Below are 19,635 nucleotides of genomic sequence, written 5' to 3' on the forward strand. Positions count from 1 at the left end.
AGCATCTCCAGTCAGCAGGCACTCATTCTTCGTCACTCAACTCCTGCATCATCTCTATGCTGAAGTTTTTCTCACTCACTAATTCTTTTCTGACGTAGAGCAGGCATGCTTCCTCTTCCCTTCGTACTCTCAGTTTTTTCATGACCTGCCATGTGTCTCCATGGGACAGGGGTGCGTGAGACTTGGAGCAGGGACTGTGCCCGTCTTGCTGGCCATCATAGCTGGTGTTTGGCACTTGGCCTGATACATAATAAAAGCTCTCCGTATGCTTTGGTTGAACGAATAAATAACGAACACACACGAATTGCTAATATGAAGCGCTGTTCAAGTTAGTGTAAAATTCTTCTTTTAGTTAATGAAAAAAATAACAATATGAAATGTTTTGGGTAAAATAGCATAAATCCCAGAGTCACTAGAAGCTAATGAAATTGTGCAAGCACAGGTCAAGGCAGGAGAGTTGGAGGCCTTAGTCTGTTCTGAAGCGGGCAGCGAATGCAACGAAGATGACAAGCGTCCGCCTGGTTCTCGTGTTTCTGTCTGCTTGTCTGTGATTTCTTTGAGGGCCGTGGCTACACCCAACCTTGTGATTTGGATTTCAGTGTCGACTACGACATCTAGTATATGGTTGTTTTTCATTAAGTGCTTGTGAATGAGGAAACTAAGGAGCATATACATTCTAATATTAGGCATGAGAAATGATCCTTGTCTTTACCGAGCTTATGCTTGAATAGATAGCAGGCACTGTCTGCTTTCAGGTTTGCCAATCCCAGCACGCTTGTGGAGGAGATAAGATTGCAGGATTGCAAGACAGGCTAGATTTGTCTCCTGGGGTAGGGTTACCATTCAGAGGTATGGGTATCAATCAGTCTTTAGCTCTTTTTTTTTTTTTTTTTTGAATCATCCTCTCCTCCCTCTGTCTGAGATTCTTTGCTCCCCCATCACAATTTCCACCAAATGTTCTCAGTACCAACCTATGAAACTCTTAAATATGGGCAGATTTTCCTCTTGCAAAAGAAATTTATAAAACACTTATGGATGGCCTAGAAACTAGGATCTTCTTATCTACTGCTAAAATTTCTAGACCTCCTTTGATTCTAGAATGTTTGATGTGTACTGGCCTGCCCAGACTTTGACACATTGCCTTGTCACAATTTGCACAACTACATCCAGCAAATTTCAGGCTATTCAGCTACTTTTAATCATTATCTGTCGTGATTCTAATAAAACCTCCAGATCTATATAATATCCCACTCTTCCCTCCTCCAGCTCTCAGTGCAAAGTTTCCTTGCTATAAATTTGTGATTTATAGATGCTATGGCCTCAGAAGTGACGGAAGAAAAAGATTAGGCTTATTGCCACACCTTTGACCATCATCAAGGTCTTTGGCTAAGATGGATTCCCTTAAAATCCAGAATTATCACTCCTGCTGTATTTACGACTGGACGCATAGGCATGCCTAGATTTAGAACCACCATTCACAAACACATTGACTTCTTTTCCAATGATGAAGTTTTCTGAAGAAGACCCATCACTTCTCAGAGACAGGTTCTGGGATGGAGTTCTGGTAGAAAGATGGGTGTGAGTCCCTGTGCTCTCTGAAAGGCGGGTTTATCTTTGTGCCTCTGACTACCATCATTAAAACTCTGGAGTTCTTATAGTTTACTAAACATTTCCCGAGTGTCTACCAGGAACCACTGTGGATACTGAGATAAATAAGCCACAATCTGTACGTCTGAATCTCATGTAGCAAGACAGACAGGCAGACATGGAGTTTCAACATAAATTGAGTGTACGGTGACACAGGGGAGGAGAAGCCCACGTGGAAACACATCGAAGAGACATTTTATCTAACCCAGTGATTCTCCAATGTTGATGTATCCGAATCACTCAGAGCACTGACTAGCCCCTTGCTGGGGCCACCCCTAGAATGCCCGACTCAGTAGTCTGGGATTGGACACAAGAGTTTGCATTTATTTATTTATTTATTTATTTATTTATTTATTTATTTATATTATGTTAGTCACCATAGTCGTCATTAGTTTTTGATGTGGTGTTCCATGGCTCACTGTTTGCCTATAACACCCAGCGTTCCATGCAAGAGTTTGCTTTTCTAACAAACTCCCAGGTAATAGTCCTGCTGCTGGTCTAGAATGTACTCTGAGGACCACTGGCCTGAGGGGTACTGAAGGTTTTTTGGAGGTGATGCCCGATCAAATTTAAAAGGGTAAATGAAACACCAAGGGAAGGAATTTCAAGAAAGGAAGGAGCAGGCACAGAGACATAGTGGAATGCATAGGGCCTAACTGTGTTTCTGGAGAATGCAAAGAGCAGGAGATGCAGCATGGGCTTCCAGACATAAGAGAAATTGGGCATATCAGTAAACTCTGGAGCATTCCCCCCTTCCCCGGCATTCAGTCCTGGAGTGGTTACTGTAACATTTCAAATCTGTACAATCTGTAAAGAATCACATGACTGCCCCAAATTATGGGTGATTCTTCCCTCCCGGGCTGCATTCAGAGACGGGCCTTATTTCATGTGTCTCTGAAAGGTGAGGGTTGCAGGAGTATTTTAAGCAGGCTGGAAAATTTAGACACACAATGATTACAGGCTACGTGAAAGTGACGTAGAAATCCAGCAATATTCGGTATGGTACCTGTCAAAAACAGAAGTTTAAAAATGGTTGTTTGGTAGAATTCAAGAAACATGCACGCCATTTCCAGTATATCATCAAACACATGGAATTTAAAGCCCAATAAAACAAAGTCCTTTAGAAAATCCTTTGCATTTTTTTTTGGTTTTAATTTGTGTAATTATTACTACCTATAAATAAAGTTGGAGTTTCCGCTTATATAAAAAGAGGAATCCTGGTGATATCAATGGAATAATCGTTTTTATTCCATACACTTTGAGCTTTTATTTGCATTAATGCTATTAGTAATAAAATACATTGTACAAAAAAAAGCATATACAGAGAACAGGCATAATTTAAAGACTTTTAATAACATGAATCTTATTTTGCACGTTAGAACGTTCCCAGTGTCTCTGAGGCATCCAATTTACCTTTCCACGATCTTGTGTTCCATCATCCACCCAGAGGTACCGACCACTCGCCTTACTTTTGTTTTAATAATTTCCTTCATTTCACTATAGTTTTGCCACTATGTATTTTAAACTATATATTTTCTAGTTCTGCCCTTTTTCTGAAATGTGCATTAATGGAACATCACCGTGTACGTTTCTAGTTCCCTTGCAAGTTTTGCTTAACATGATGTTGCTGAGAATTGGCTCTGTAGACAGAGATAGCTCTGGGTCATTCATTTCCACAGCTGTACGATATCCTGTTGTATGAACAGTTGCAACTTACTTGTCCGGCTGCCTTGAATGAACAAGAGGTGGTCTCCATTCACGTGTGTATTTCGTGACAATCAGTGTTCTTAGTGTGCCCCGCACAGTCACGGAGCAGGTGTGTGTTTAGCCACATAGGTAATATTAAACTATTTTTGAGGTCTTTCGTTAACACATTTTTCATTGCTTCTAGAAGTAGATGAAAGTTCTATTTCTTTTGGCAGATTTTTATTTATTTTTTTGTCAAATTAGGAAAGTGTTAAATCATTGTTTTTTAATCAGCATTTCCCTGATCATTTACATTTATATCTTTATTCATGTTTTCTCTAAAAATCTTTGTTCACATCCTGTGTCCTTTTTTATTTAGGTTGACCGTTTACTGATTTGTAGAGTTTTTAAAAAGCCTAGAGCTCCTCCTTTGTCAGTTATGTTTTCCAAATATTTCCTTATAGTTGTGGCATATATATATATATATATATATGAGAGAGAGAGAGAGAGAGAGAGAGAGAGAGAGAGATGCAGCATGGGCTTCCCTTCCCCGGCATATATATATATATATATATATATATATATATATATATGTATATTTTTATGTTTCCCAAATTTTCCTTATAGTCGTGGCATATATATATATATATATATATATATATATATATATATATATTCATCTTTGATAAACAATTTCTTATATTTCATATGGTTGAAGATATCAAACTCTTCCTTTACAATTTGTACTTTTTAAAAAATTTTTGAGGGAGGAAGGGGCAGAGGAAGAGGGAGAGAGAGAATCTTAAGCAGACTCCATGCCCAGTGAGGAGCCAGTCTGGGGCCTGATCTCACGACCCTGAGATCATGATCTGAGCTGAAATCAAGAGTCAGACTCTTAACCGACTGAGCCACCCAGGCACCCCTTTTTAAGCACAAACTCCAAATCTTAAATTTCCTTCCAAAAGTTTTTAAACTTCACATTTTTCTTTTCACTTTTAAGCCTTTATTATGTTTAGAGTGTGTGTGTGTGTTTGTGTGTGTGTGTACATGCACGCATGGGTGCAGTGTGATGTGTGATATAAAGTATCCATTAACATATTTGAATATGTGTAGTCAGTTGTTTCTATGCTATACCCGGTGATCTGCACTTTTGGTTCTATTTACATACACATGGTTTTCTGTTTCTAGAGTTTTTTCAGTTTCATTGATCAGTCTATCTGTATGCCACTACCACACTTTATCCATTATCACAGTTTTAAAGTGAAGTGATACCCTTCAAGGCAATTCCCCATGCCGGGTACTTCTATTCCAGAAATGCATCAGCTATTTTAGACCCTTTTATCTTTTATACACATTTTGGACTTTGGCTTTTCAAATTCCATTAAAACCAGGTTGAATTTTTATTGAGGATTTCTTTGAGTCTGTAGACACCTGGGGGAAAATCAGCATTTTGCAATACTGATTTTCCACAACTAGAAACAGAATGTATATTTTTAAAATTTATTTAGATTCTTTAAATAACTTTAAATTACATTTATAACTTTTGATATATGGGTATCATTTTCACATTTATTTTTTGGTTCCTTATATTTAGTTGCAACAACATCTGGAATCTTTTTTTTTTTAAATTCAATTTTGAGGAATTTATTTTTCGTGTATACCAACGCAATGAATGCAATACACTTTTCTCTTTTTTGAGAGAAGGAGAGAGAGAGAGACCCGTGGGGGAGGGACAGAGGGAGAGAGAGAGAAAGAGAATCTTAAGCAGGCTTCATGCCCAGCACAGAGACGGATGTGGGGCTTGATCTCGTGACCCTGAGATCATGACCTGAGCCAAAATCAAGAATCAGATGCTTAACTGACTGAGCCCCCCAGATGCCCCTGCCATAAACTTTTATATGTTGGTCTTATATCTGGTAAATCTCCTAAACTATTCTTATTTATTTTTGTTATTTGTTGATGAGACGGTTTGAATTTACTATGTAGAGAGTCGTATACTCTGTAATTAAAACCAATACCGTCCCTCCTTTCGAATCTCTATACCTTCTCGTTTCTTTTTCTTGTTTTCGTGTGCAGACCATGACCTCTAACATTTACATACAGTGGGTGCTATTGTTTATCAAGTGTATTGGTCCGGATAACCTTCGCTGCTAAAACGAACAACTTCAAAATTGAATCAGTTTACACATTAGAATGTATTTGTTGCTCTGGCCACAGTCAGTTGTGTTTCCCAGTTGTGGCAGCGGGCACTTTGCTACATTCAATAACTTCCATCTTGTGGGTCTTAACCCTCAGAGTCCAGTCGACTTAGTAGGCAGACAGAGAAAGTGCACAAATTATGAGCTAAAGTTTATGGGCCAAGCCTGGAAATGGTGCACCTCTCTTCCTTTCCCAATCTAATGGCAGGAATTCTGTCACGTGGTCACATCCAGCCAGGAGGGAGGCTGCAGGGATAATCTTCTGTGCAGGGCTAAGAGGAGACAGAAGATGCTGAACAGTCCTGGTAATACCTGTCATGGCAATTTGAGAAAGTCGCCCTCTATTCCTTGTTTGCTTTTTGCATCTATCTTGATGAACATGTGGTTTTCTTTCCTTAATATGCTAATTTGAAAAAATTACTCTAATGCATTTTCTTTATTTTCCCCACACCTAATGTTCTTTTTTTATTTTTTAAATTTTTTTAAATAATTTTTATTTTGTTATATTAGTCACCATACAGTACATCCCCAGTTTTGGATGCAATGTTCCATGATTCATTATTTGCATATAACATCCAGTGCACCATGCAATACGTGCCCTCCTTACTACTCATCACCGGCCTATCCCGATCCCCCGCACCCCTCCCCTCTGAAGCCCTCAGTTTGTTTCCCAGAGTCCATAGTCTAATGCACTTTCTAATATGGAAAGCAATTTTATATCCAGGGAATAAATCCGATTAGATATATTGTATCTAAAAAATTTTTAATGCACCTTTCTTTTTTATTTATTATTATTTTTAAGTACAGTTGACACACAATGTTACGTGCTTGCTCTGGAATTTTTGTGTCTATATTCTGGAGCGAGCTTAGCCAATAGTATTCTTTTCTCATTAACATCTTTGATTTTGTTACTGAGGATGAATTAGACTCACACAATTATCTGCGGATTTTTTCATCTCTTACTGTTTTTACAATGGAGCTTATCCACTTGTTGAATTATCTGTTCCTTGATTAGAACACAGAATTCATGAGATATTCGAATGTGTGCTTACAAAGAAACTTCCCTAGGCCTATTTCTTCACGGTCACGGTTGGTGCTTCCTAGTTTTCTAAGAATTAGTTCATTTTATCTAAAACTTTGCATTTGTGGACAAAATGTGGCTCGTAACAAATTCTCATTTATATTTTGAATCTCTGCTGTGTCTGTACTCATAGCTTTCTTCCATTTCTGATAGTCTTGTGAGGATGCTTTTCTTTCTTTTTTTCTGTATCGCTTTTCTGACTTGTTTTCATAATTCTTGACAGAATTTTATTATATTTGGTTTTTAAAAGAATCAAATTTATACTATTGCTTGTTTTTCTCTATTGCTTGTTTTTCTTTTAAATAATTAATTTTGGCTCTTATGTATTTTCTTCCTTTTGCTATCTTTGGGTTTTTTCTTCAGTTTGTTGTTGCTTCATAATTTGGGTTCTTTAGCTATTATTTTCATATTGTCTCCTTTTCTAACAGAGAAATCTTTGCCAAACATGGGGTTATAAAGATATTATTTTATGTTATTTTTTGAAAATTTTATCACTTTACCTTTTGCATGTAATTCTACAATCCAGCAGAAGTGTATTTTTGCTTATGATGTGAACTAGGATTTAAGATTCATTTTTTTTTTCATACAGATCTGCCATTGCACGAAAATCCTACAATTTATGTTTAAGCTTGTCTTTTCTCTACTCTTGTTAGGTGCCACTTTTTCATCCACCAAGTATCCATATATGTGTGGGTCTCCCCCTGAATTCTCTATTCCATCCCATTTCTGTTTGTATTTCTTTGCATCGAACATGTCATTGTAATTACTACACCTTTATAATATAACTTTCTATCTAGTAGAGTAAGTTCTCCAATTCAATTTTCCCCCAAGATTCTTTGTACTCTAATGGTCCCTTGTATTTCCATAAAAATTGTTAAAGCAGCCTATCGAAGTTTCACAAAAAACATCCAACAGAATTTTTAAAAATCCTGCATAATTACATACAGTAAAATTCACAGATCTTAAGTATACATGTCAATGAGTTTTAACAAATTTATTCACGGTGGTTATTATTATAACCAGTGCCCCAGAACTCCTTTCAGCCTGGAAACTTCCCTTATGGCCATTTCTATTTCTGCATCTGGAGGCCGCTGTCTCAGTTATAGGTTCATTATTGAATGTCTCCACAAATGTCAGTTTTCTGTATTTTAAGATAGAAAGAAGACAGATTGCTTGTGTTCCTTGGTATATTCAGGATTTTATTTTCAATAGCTCTCATACTCTCCATCTGTTTGAGGCATTTAGAGAATTTTTGACTTACCGGGAGAATGGCTGGGAAAGCATTTTGTGCTTAGACCATACCTTTCTTCACCAAAACTCAAAGGGCCACCTCTCCATAGTACCTTCCGTCTTCAAAGCCTCTCATAACTTGTTACCCTTCCCTTTCCCACCTGGGGCTGGATACGATGCCTTTCCTTCAAGGAAAGTCTTTATGTAGAATGCTAGTGGGCCCTAAATAACTCATGTCTAAAATCCCTGCCGTCTGCACCCTCATTGTCCCACTCCTTCTAGATTGAAACAGTGTGTCAGTAAAACCCATGGGCATCTTTTGGTTTTTATTATATTTTTTATCTTTGCTGGCAGCTACTTAATTATTTTTTCCTGAAAGATCTCCAGATGTAGTGAGATGAACGTGTCTTGACTTCTAGAGTAATTATTTGGGTTTTCAGTAGAGGCAGAAGTAGATATAAATATGTGTATTGGATCCATTTATATTTTTCTATTTATGGTCTTATAAAAGTGTGCTCTATCGAGCCGTATGACATATAAGTATCTAAAATCTTGTCGGTTTTATTTTATATAAAGTTTTTTAGTTTCCTTTCAACTGTATTAAAGGCCTGGAGTGTATGATACTTTTAAAGGAAAGCTCAAAGATGTATAAAGTGAACAGGGGATCAGTGATGTGAACTCTAGCCTTCACCTCCAGAATGTCTATCCGCCTGACACACGAGTGAAAATTTTAGCACAGGTGCTGGGATCACACAAGACTTTTCCCAAAATACACCTTTTCCTCACAACAGATAACTTATGCAGAATATTCGAGTACAGAAAAGGGGATGTATTATGCTGGAGATAAAAACCAACTATTTTTGTAATATTCAAGACCAAAAAAGAAATTGAGTTGAAACAATTTGGGAGCAAGAACAAATGAAAGGAAACAGACGTGGCATTTAAGTTCTGGAACAGGCTACAAAGTGTGGAAGTGGGATTCTTTCAATATTTTGATCAATGGCAAGAAATGTGTAAATTCCAGGGATTGGAGAAGATTGGCATTAATTTGAATCCAGAGGATCTCAATCGCAGAGAACAAGAGACTCTGATACGGTGTGGATAGCACAAGATTCTGGAATCTGCACGTTAACAAAATTACAAGGTGATGAAGGTGACCATGAGCCACATATTGATAAACCGACCTTCTGGTGATCTTTGTGTGTGTGTATGTATGTGAGAGATACCTGTATTCAGATGCTAAAGAAACTAAAAATAGGTTTCTTTCTTTCAGAGATTGTAAGCAACACACACACACACACACACACACACACAGGAAGTTTGCCTCCCATCCCAGAACATATCATTTTCCAGGCTGATCTTCCTAATGTCCACATTTAGGTTTCTCTGATGGCCGCCAATTGTAGAAGATGAGAGAAGTAGCAATTCCTCATCCTATAAGCCTATAGACCATTGAGATGGTCTATCTTGTTCTGCTAATGTACTCTTGATATTGGGGCAAAGAAAAATCAGATCCATGGTGTATATAGAGCCTTATGAACGATATTCCCGATGAGTTTAAGGCGTGACGGCTGCACGCTTCTTTTACCTCCATATCAAATATATTTCCAGTGTGGAAGCTGAAAGGAAGAATATACTGCATGTAACACCAAGTTTTGGTAGCTTGCAAATATTCTTTCTCTCTGTCTTTTTTATCTTGTATTCATCACTCATAAAACGGTCTAACTTAAAGCTGTCTTTGGCTTTAAGCATCAAGCAACTTGTGGAAGAAATTATAAGCTTTATTTATGCCAGTGTTTAATATGCTATTCTGGGGGGTTGCTTCCCTTTAATGTATCAAAGTGAGAATTACATCTGTTAATGCAGATGGCTGAAGACAGAACAGAACCCAAAGCAGAGCTCATATATTCTCCGGCACCGCCCAGCTATGCCCCTTGGTGTAAAAACAGACAGCTTACTAGAGTAATGCGTTGATGCAAAGATATGCCTAAGTTTTGAATGGTCATACTCATAGACGTTCATGAAATTCAGTCTGCCATTTTAATACGGGAAAGAGGGGGGGAAAGAGAAATTAGTAATGACCAGAATGAATGTGGTCTCTCCTTTGGCCATTGATGTGCGTTCTTGCCACCTGATAACACATCTAAAAATGTGGGAGCCCAGGACACTCAGAGAGTGACAATGACTACATGGTCTAATCTATGTTAAAAGCTCCAGCTTGAAGGGAAATACTAACAGACAGATAAAATGGAAAATGAATGTAACAGGTTTAGTCCAGCCCAGGCTCTCCTGCTTTGCAGGGATCATTGAGATTCAGAGAGGGACGGACATTTTAAAAGCTCAAATCAAAGCATCTGAAACGTATTCATCACCCCCTCAACCCTCAGTGAATGTAAAATCGGAAAGCTACAGGAGTTAGGGAGAACTGAGCAAAATATATCCAGTTGGTTATAAAGTTTTGGCTGTAAAATGAGGTTTTAGAGGAAATTGAAAATGTAAATGCGATTCAACAAGACAGAACATACGATACACACAGTATGCTTGTCTCTGGGGAGCCAAGAGCAGATTGAGTAAAATGAACACACTCTTGTTAAGTGGAAGTACAGTTGTCCACAAAGGAAAAAAATGCTCCTAGGGTGTTTCTATTTATATTTTTGGTGGAATGAGTTGTAATTGTGCCAACATCTATCTTCACATTTTGAGATTATTGGCTGAACAACAGAGAGAAGCCTTGCAGGTTGGGGTTTCCAACCACTGAGAAACTTATATCATGTTCAACTGAAGTTCTTTTGCCAGAATTTGTGCTACAATCTCCCCTCTCCTGCACCATTGGCTCTGCCCCCCTCCGAGGTGCGGAAAAAGATGGAAATAACACAAAAGTCACATGAAATTAACCTTTGAAGTTGATTTTGTACAGAACGATTCTGCTCCTAAAGGTAAGTAAATGAGTAGAACTGTTTCTATAACAGTTATTAGTATTCAAGTGAATTATTTCCTGTATGTTTTAATCAAAAAAGTACTAAAAATGATTGAACTCAGTTTGTGTTGAGGACTATAGGGATTAAAAAAAGGAATAAGATACCTTTTGTGACTTCATAGATCTTAAAATACAGTGAGAAAAAAGCAGGTGTGAATTTTAAAGCACGATGTATTTAAGGTGAGTGTGAAGAACATTGTAATGGAAATAGTTACAAGATGCCAATGATGAAAAATACATAGGGACTGAGGTTTAGGGTAGGTTTCATGAAAGAGCAAAGCAATGTTTTCATAAAGTTGTAGGTAATATTGGTGTTTGGTTATGAATTGAAGAAGAGAAAATATTTGGGGAAGAGAGAGAACAATGAACAAAGACGGTAAACATGTTGGTTTTAGGGAGAAAGGCCATGGGTTGAGGTGACCAACATCTTGAGGGCTGCATGAAGAGCCCATGCAGCAGAACTATGGGCTGGAGATATGGAAGTAGAGGTTGGTGTCAGTCTGTGGAATGGCTGAAATACCATGCTAATGACTCTTGATTTGCAGATGGCGTGAACAAGTCTATGTTTTTGAGACAGAGTGATGTGCACATTGTAGGGGGTAGAATCTGTGAACAGAGTGAGGAAGGGAAGAAGTGTGGAGAAAGAGATTCTCTAAAGGACATCGGTAGGAAACTGTGATGATAATGCAAATACAAGAACATTGTGGAGAAGGAATAAGGACTTGGTGATCAAGTAGGTGTAACAAAATGGGGAAATGCGTTCATTGGGATTCCAGGAATCCAGGGGAAGTCACGCTGGCCTGGTGGGGCTACTCACCAAGAAGAAGCAGGACAAGTGCATGTGGGGAGTGGAAGCTGAATGTGGGGGAGAGGTTGCCACTCCCAGCACATGGGTTGGGGGAAACCCTGGTTGGAAGAGGTAGTATTCAGAGGGTGTGGAAGCTGATGGATGCTGGATATGGTTTCTCCTATGTGGCACTCCGTAATTCCCAGGAAAGTTACTATATTCACAAGATCGTTGATTTGAACAGATTTTGGGGGGGTTAGAATTAGATAAATGAAAGATGTTGAGTGCCTCACTCATTGCAAAACTCCACCCGCATTAGTCTTTCTTTTTTATGGCTTCCTCTCACTCTCATGACTGACGAGCACAAAAGAGAATAAACCAGGATAAAACCAAGATGAAGCCTGCCAAAGAAGCAACCGAGTTGGGAAGGCCTGAGGAAATAGAACAAAGAGTTCAGAGATGTTTGACTATGTGAGCTGGTAGAAAAGAGTTCGGGTTACGTTCACTTCGGTTTGTTACAGGTAGGGAGGTCCCAACTGATTCCTGAGATATTGAGAAGTGAAGAGTAAGGAGCAAAAAGGCTGTGAGGATAACTCGTTTTCAAATTAAATTCCTGGGGAAAAAGGTGATCCTTTTTTAATTAATGTGGAAAGATTAGATAAAGATGTTGGAGCAAGAAAGGTATCTATGAAGCTCGAGGCGCTGGCGAGACGTTAAACAATGTCCAGCAATAGCAATATGGAACTGCAGTTAGGAGCTCGGGTAACGCTGTGTACTTATAAATCATTAGCATGGACGTGTCAACTACCACTGAGGGGATGGGAGGCCAGATGGTGAAGACAGAATGTTGGAATTCATCCAATAATTATTTGTCAAACGTGAGACACGTCTGAGAAAGCCATCTCAGTGTTGGGGATACGGCAGGGCACAAAGTAGACCAAACCCGTTTCTTATGAGGAATGTGGCTGAGGTGAAAGTGGGGTGAAGAAGATGATTTGGTAAGCGGAGAGAGTGAGAGGAGACAGAGGGTAGAAATTCTTAATCAGAAGGAATGGGTACAGGAAAGAACACATGGCCTGGAGACAAGCAGAGCAGAGTCGAGTCACATCTTACCCACGTTGTAGAAAGGAGGGTCTCCATCAAGCTACGAGTCTCAGTTTTTGGCAGAAGGAGAATTACAGTGTGTGTGTGTGTGTGTGTGTGTGTGTGTGTGTGTGTGTGTGTGTATTAGAGAAATAAAATATGTTGAGTGCCTCCCTCACTGTAAACATTCAATCTATACTTGTCTCCCTTTCCATCCTCTCACCCTGATTACTGAGGAATACCCTAAGCGCCTGTGTCCCTCTCCCTCCCTTGGACTAGCTTTCTTCTGCTCACAGTATAAATGCTAAGCTTCCTCCTGTGGCCCAGGAGGATTTGCATATTGATTTCCTCAGCCCCACATCTGCGTGTGCTCTGGGGATACTGTTCTTCACGTGGCAACTTCAACATTGTCAGGACCGGCTGGATTGCCCTGTGTCCTTCCCATTTCACTATTCATTGATGGTTCATTCAGATTTCAGCTTCACTTCCTCAGGAAGGCCTGCCTTCCCGGGCCAGGCCACGCCACACAGCTGTACTCTCTATCGAAGCCCAGTTCTCCTTTGTGACACCTTTTACATAAATAAATAATTAACAGTGTAATTAGTAGATAAGTGTCCACAGCCCCCAATAGAACATAGCTCCAGAACTGTCTGTGCCCCAGTTAGCAGTGAGCTTGATCCATGGCCACAGAACAGAGGTACCGTCTACACCTGTTGCATCTATGAATAGAGCACAAGGCAGACATCCAATAAAAGTTTGCTGAATCAATGAATGGAAACCTAGGAGTAATATATCAGGATGATGCCATTGCAAACATGCCCTACCTTCTACCTCTAGCTGGAAGCAGAAGGGCACGTTAGAAAAACAAAAATTCATTCTTCACCACGGTAACGTCAGGGTCTAGGGTCAGGTCATGCGGTAATCCCTTTTAATCATTGTATGTGTCTATCACCCATAAACATTTCTAAACATTTAAAATTCTCTTTTATGTGTTTAGGTTGTACTAAGTCTTACACAGATATTATTACAAACACTTCCTTCGCCCTTTCCAATATAATATTTACTTTTTGTGCAACAACTTGCACTCGCAAACTTTTCTCTCCCTCTGTTGCAATTCAGAATTTCTAGTATTAGCTCAACAGCCCGATCAGTTTTTGTCCCATTCTGGATGGAAGATTCTGACACACAGAGCCTGAGCCTGACCTAGTGCTTTCCCATAATAGGCTTGCATGTCGAAAGCTTTTGTATTTTCACTCGATTGACTAGCTCACTTCTTCTTTGGGCTTTTCTCCTCCTTTTGCATTTTTGTATCTTCTTGGAGGTACAAATGCAGTAATACACACTGGGCTTTTAGTATTCACAGTGTCTGAGGGTAGGCAGATAATTTCATACCAATTCATGGTCTTCTTTGATGAGACTCTGGGTTGGACTAATGTTCTAGTACCCGATAATTGCAAATGACTATGTGGTCACACTGAATACTTTAAAATCACAGGATAAATAAGAGATTTAAAAATAGTCCACCATAATGAAATATACTACAAAGTCAAATAACTGAATTTTTATAATCACTCCATAATGTAAAGCAATGTGTCTTAGAAACAGATAGACATGGGCCGAACATCTGATTCTGTCTTTTATTAATTACGTGACTTTGGCTAACACATTTCCTAGGTGTCAGGTTTATTTCCTGCAAAAGTAGACCATATCTAGTCTCTACTATTGCTTTGGAGATTAAATAACAAATGATGAATTAGCAGAGGTGGGGACAACTTCTCAGAAAATGGGACTTTGCTTTGTTGTTTCTCTTCCTTTCAAATAAGAGTATCTATTTTAGAATATTCCTTTTCTGGGACACCTGGGTGGCTCATATGGTTAAGCATCTGCCTTTGGCTCAGGTCTTGATCTCCAGGTCCTGGGATTGAGCCCCACGTCGAGCCCCACGTTGGGCTCCTGGCTCAGTGGAGAGTCCGCTTCTCTCTCTCCCTCTGCTTCTTCCCTTATGCATGCTCTTTCTGTATCTCTCTGTCTCAAATGAATAAATAAAATCTTTAAAAAAATAGAATATTCCTTTTCTCCAACTTCTTCGCTGTTCTGTCACCTCCTTTCTTTGCATTTTCCTTCCAAATTAATGTCTTTATAAAGCTGTCACAATTTGGAAAATTCATCTTACAAATTATCTTTATAACATGTAAGTAACTATTGTGACTTTGTCTTCCAGAACAGTAATATTTCTATACAACTTGTGTTGATAACCTAATGCAGCATTTAGTTATTCAAAATTTGCTTTTATGCGAACAGATTTCTTTTGAATCATTGAATCAGGAATGGTCAAAACAGAAGGGTTGGGCCATCAAAAACAGAGGGTATCAGCATTCTGAAAACATTTCTGATGGAAGAATGTTTTATACCTGTGGACTTGGGGGAGGGAGAGCCGGTGGGTATGAACTCAAGCTGGAGACAGGGAAATCAGTCATCCAGGGAAGAGAAATACTGTTAAAGCATAGATCGTCAGAGTTACTCAAGAGTGGACTTCCTTTCTTCTTTATATTCGTACTTTTGGTGCCTCAAGCAGCACTTAGCACTTACTAGGTACTTAATACGAGTGTGTTGAACTTGACTAAAATTTATTACAATTCTCTATTACAAACCCTTCTTTATGTAAGTTTGTTTTTTTCTTTAATTTGATTGCCCTTCTTTTTTAAAAAGTAGAACTATCAGCAGCTGAGATTAGATATTTTTTGCATCTTTCCAACTAATTACCAATTCCACATATGCTTAAGAACCAAAACATTGAGTTCACATCCCTGGAGTAAACACATTGTCAGCTCCACTTTTTTAAACCGTAGATTAAAAGTTTTCACTAATTAAGTTTTAAAGCATACTCCTGCTCTCCTCAATAATGGATTTGGTTCAATGAGAAAAGTTGGCGTTTCAGGTTGAAAGTAAGTGGTTTGACAAACTGATCCAAACGTCTGAGGAAAGAGAGCTGGTCCTCAGTGCATGTGAGCCAGTGCATCCGAGATCCCAAGTTCATGGAAACCTCTGCCGGCCACACAATGACAGTAACCTTGGCAACAGCAGTAACAACACTAACAGGGACCTGCCACGCCAGATGACAACATCTGCAAGAACTACAACACTGCTGAATGAGCGATCATGAAGGATAGGCAACATACTAACCACTTTGCGTGTATTTTCGTAGTAAACCCTCTCAACAGTTCTTCAAGCTGGAGGGTACTATTAGCTTGAATTAAAGACAAAGAAAACGAGACCTAGCTAACACATTACTAAGCTTTTTAAAAACATCTTTGTATGTCCGCCACGTCCATTAGCTGCCGGAGTGGTAATATTTCCAATAAAGTTGGGCCAATGAGCTAATGATTTAACTTATTGCACTAATCAAAGTCTTAATTTAATTAATTACGGTCTCTGCTTAGTCGTCAGAGGTGGCCATGAATAAGAGTGAAAAGAGACTAACAGGTGGAAACTGAGACTTCTGAAAATATTCATAAAAGCAGCCAAATGCATGAGTTTGGGATTGGGAGCTGATATCAAGTTGGTGTAAGGAAAGGCAGCATATGGTTAGAATACTGAAAACCTCAGTGAGGGAGTTTTGCAAGGATTGGGTCTGTCTTGCCATCTTTCTATGCTGATTACTCAGCCTAGTATTTGGAACGTACGAGGAATTCAATATACCTTCATTGCACCAAATCACATTTTATTAGTTCCTCTCATAATATGTATGAATCTCTAGAGATATGTATGTTTTCTATATACAGTTACAGATTTTGCAGTTGTATACACATTTCTGAAAAATGGAATTTATTTATTTATTTATTGAAAATGGAATTTATTTTATTTTCCTGGAATATCTTAATTTCTGCCTGGACTTGCCATCCTGCCTAATAGCAAAATATTTAATTTAGTTACTTTCAAAAATATCAGTCAACTTCAGTGATTAGTCCTCAGTTGTTTCAGACTTTAAAATTACTCAAATATATTATCTTTTCTTGTCCTCTTTCTTGGGCTTATGTTTTCACTGGTTAATAAGGATAAGACATCATTTACATATGCCCAAACACAAAGCAGATTTTTATTTCTCCAAACTTATACCTCAGAAGAGAGGAAGTTATCTTACTTTGCATTACTCACATTTTCTCTTATACCGTTCTCTGTGTCTCCCTCCCTTCCTCCCCCACCTTCTATTTTGAGTAGCACAATACTACGTAGGGGGTGGTGGGACACATAGCCTGAAATGAATAATTCTGGATGCTTATGGAGATCACCTGACGGCGTTGGAAACCAAAAATAGACAAATAGATTTAATACAGATTTATCTTAGTTTCCTCAGTGTATTCACTCATCTTCCAAGTTAAGGGTTAGCATAAGTAAGCCTTTAAAAAATGCCTTTAAAAAGCAAAAGGATAAATGATCATATGGAAGAGACCAACCGGGTATCTCAATTGCAGAGGAGACGAAAAGTGAATTTTCGAAAGTTTTGCAGAAGGATGCTTGGGGCCTGGGGCAACATTTTATTTCCAGCAATTCAGTGCTGCACAAGATTCAAAACATGCTGTATTTCAAACAACCGAGATGGAAGTGAGGGCGATGTGCCCAGAACACGATGTTTGGTTCCTCGAAACGTGATGATGTCCCGGCAGAGGTCATCACTTGTGTCAAGAATGCGAATAAACCGTTTCATGACATAGGAGATGGAACATTACTGTCTGTGATTTTAAATGTGCATGTGTAATTAATGAATTCAATATTATGATAAGCAGATATTTTTTGATTTCTTCTATAATTGTAAAAGTCGCTATGTATGTGTTCATGTTGACCAACATGCATTTAACGAAATGATCTAGTTGAAAGAGCTTCCTTCCTGGGGTCACCTTGTATTTGAGTGCGTATAAGGCTTCTCTGTGGCTGCTGGTCTGCCAGGACTACCCCCGAGAAGTAGGGAGTTGTAGGTCCTGACTCTTATCACTCTTCACTTATCACTCAACATCTGCTGAGACTTCTGTCCCTCTGTCCTCTAAGCATGTGGTTCAGACCAACACCTTCAGTAGACATCTTTAAATACTCCTTTCTGTGTTGTGACCCTTTTTGCTGGCTTCTTCACCCCAACTGGGTGAACTTCAGACTGGTTCCCGAAGTTGCTGCTGGGTCTCGGAAGGTTACTTGTCTCACGATGCAGGTTGTCTCTGAGGTGCTAGGCCTTCTCAGAATTCCAGGAAGAAAGCAGGGCCCAACCTCCTTCACCATCAGGATCTCAAATGGACATGGGACTTTGATGCTGTTCCCCTTACAGCTTCAGTCTGAGGAGGGGCAAGGGCCAGCCGGCTGCCATAGCCCACCAAACTCTAGCCTTCTCTGTGAACTCCCCTTCCTTCTCCTCAGTTCGGAATACAAACAAACAAAAAAACTCATATCTTTTTTTTTTTTTTTACACTGCATGTTCTTTCTGGGCACTCTTGTCTTACTACTTTGTGAAAGTTAAGATTCACTCTTAGCCTGGACCCACAGACCCCTGGACCCACGAATTCATGGCATAGACATGGTTCCTGTTGTGAAATAAATGGAAGGACCCCTGTGTGGACAAAAAAACTTGAACTCAGATTATTCAAGCCTCTAGTCCCAGCTAACTACCAGCCTATGGAAGTTACTGGGGAGAAAGGAACAAGTTCAAGACACTGCAAAGTAGCAATTGACTGCACGCAGACTGTGATGAGTGCTCTGTGACAAATGACCCAGGTTTTTCAACAAACATCTAACTTAAAAGGGGAAGAAAGATTGCTCTAGACTAAAAGAGACCTAAGAGACAGCTCAGTGCGGTATGGGAGCCTTGTTTGGATCCTGAATCAAACAAACCCATTTAAAAACCACTTCTGAGACCAGGCAGGCAAATTTGAACCTAGACTGGGTATTAGGGAAGAGTAAGAAGTTGCTGGTAATTTGGCTCAATGTGATAACAACATTGTATTTATATAAACAACCAATAAACAAAACAACGACAAACACATTCTATGAAGATATTTCCGGAAGAAAGACATAGCTGAAATTTGCTTTAAAAGGATGAGACAATATGGGGCGCCTGGGTGGCTCAGTTGGTTAAGCATCTGTCTTCAGCTCAGGTCATGATCCCAGGGTTCGGGGATCGAGTCCCACATTGGGCTCCTTGCTCGGCGGGAGCCTGCTTCTCCCTCTGCCTTTTACCCCTGCTGTGCTCTCTCTCTCTCTCTGACTAATAAATAAATAAAATCTTAAAAAAAATAAAATAAAAGGATGAGACAATAAAGTGTCAAAATATGACATAAAATTGTGTTGGAGGAAGTCATCAAAAGGATGTGTCTGGTGGTTGCCCCTTGAGATGGACCTGGACAATCAGAGGCTCCCTACCCCTTCCCGGTCCTTGACATGTCCATCCCAGCATGCTGCACTGTTCCCAGTGGGAGGCATTTCAAGGACTCAGCCTTGAGACAGTGATACATTGAGAGTATCTGAACTATACACGATTGAACCTTGGTGAGGCCTCTATTTAAACTTGAAAGATTCTAGCAGGTGGTGGGGAGATCTACCCTTTCTTTGGTCTGGCTGTGGTCTCTGTATATAGGGGCTGGCTTCAGATCATAGCCAGGGAACTCCCAAGGCTGTGAACCGACAGACTGGCACGTGTATCTAGTTGAAACTGAGTGATGTCTACAGGAGGATCATTCTTACATGTTTTGCTTCAGTAAACATTTGAATGAACACAATAAAACCTAGAATCCAAGAATTTGAAAGCTGCGTCTCAATTCTAGATTTTCTCTTGCCAACACCGCCCTTTACCATGATGTCCAGCACTTGTGGCCGCAGGGACCAAGGGCTTAAGGATGCGGGAGAACAAAGATAATGACAAAAAGTATAAAATTTAATCCCATCATGTGTGCCTTTTAAAATTCTT

The sequence above is a fragment of the Ursus arctos genome, unplaced genomic scaffold (assembly GCF_023065955.2).
Source record: "Ursus arctos isolate Adak ecotype North America unplaced genomic scaffold, UrsArc2.0 scaffold_1, whole genome shotgun sequence".
Classification (NCBI taxonomy): Eukaryota; Metazoa; Chordata; class Mammalia; order Carnivora; family Ursidae; genus Ursus; species Ursus arctos.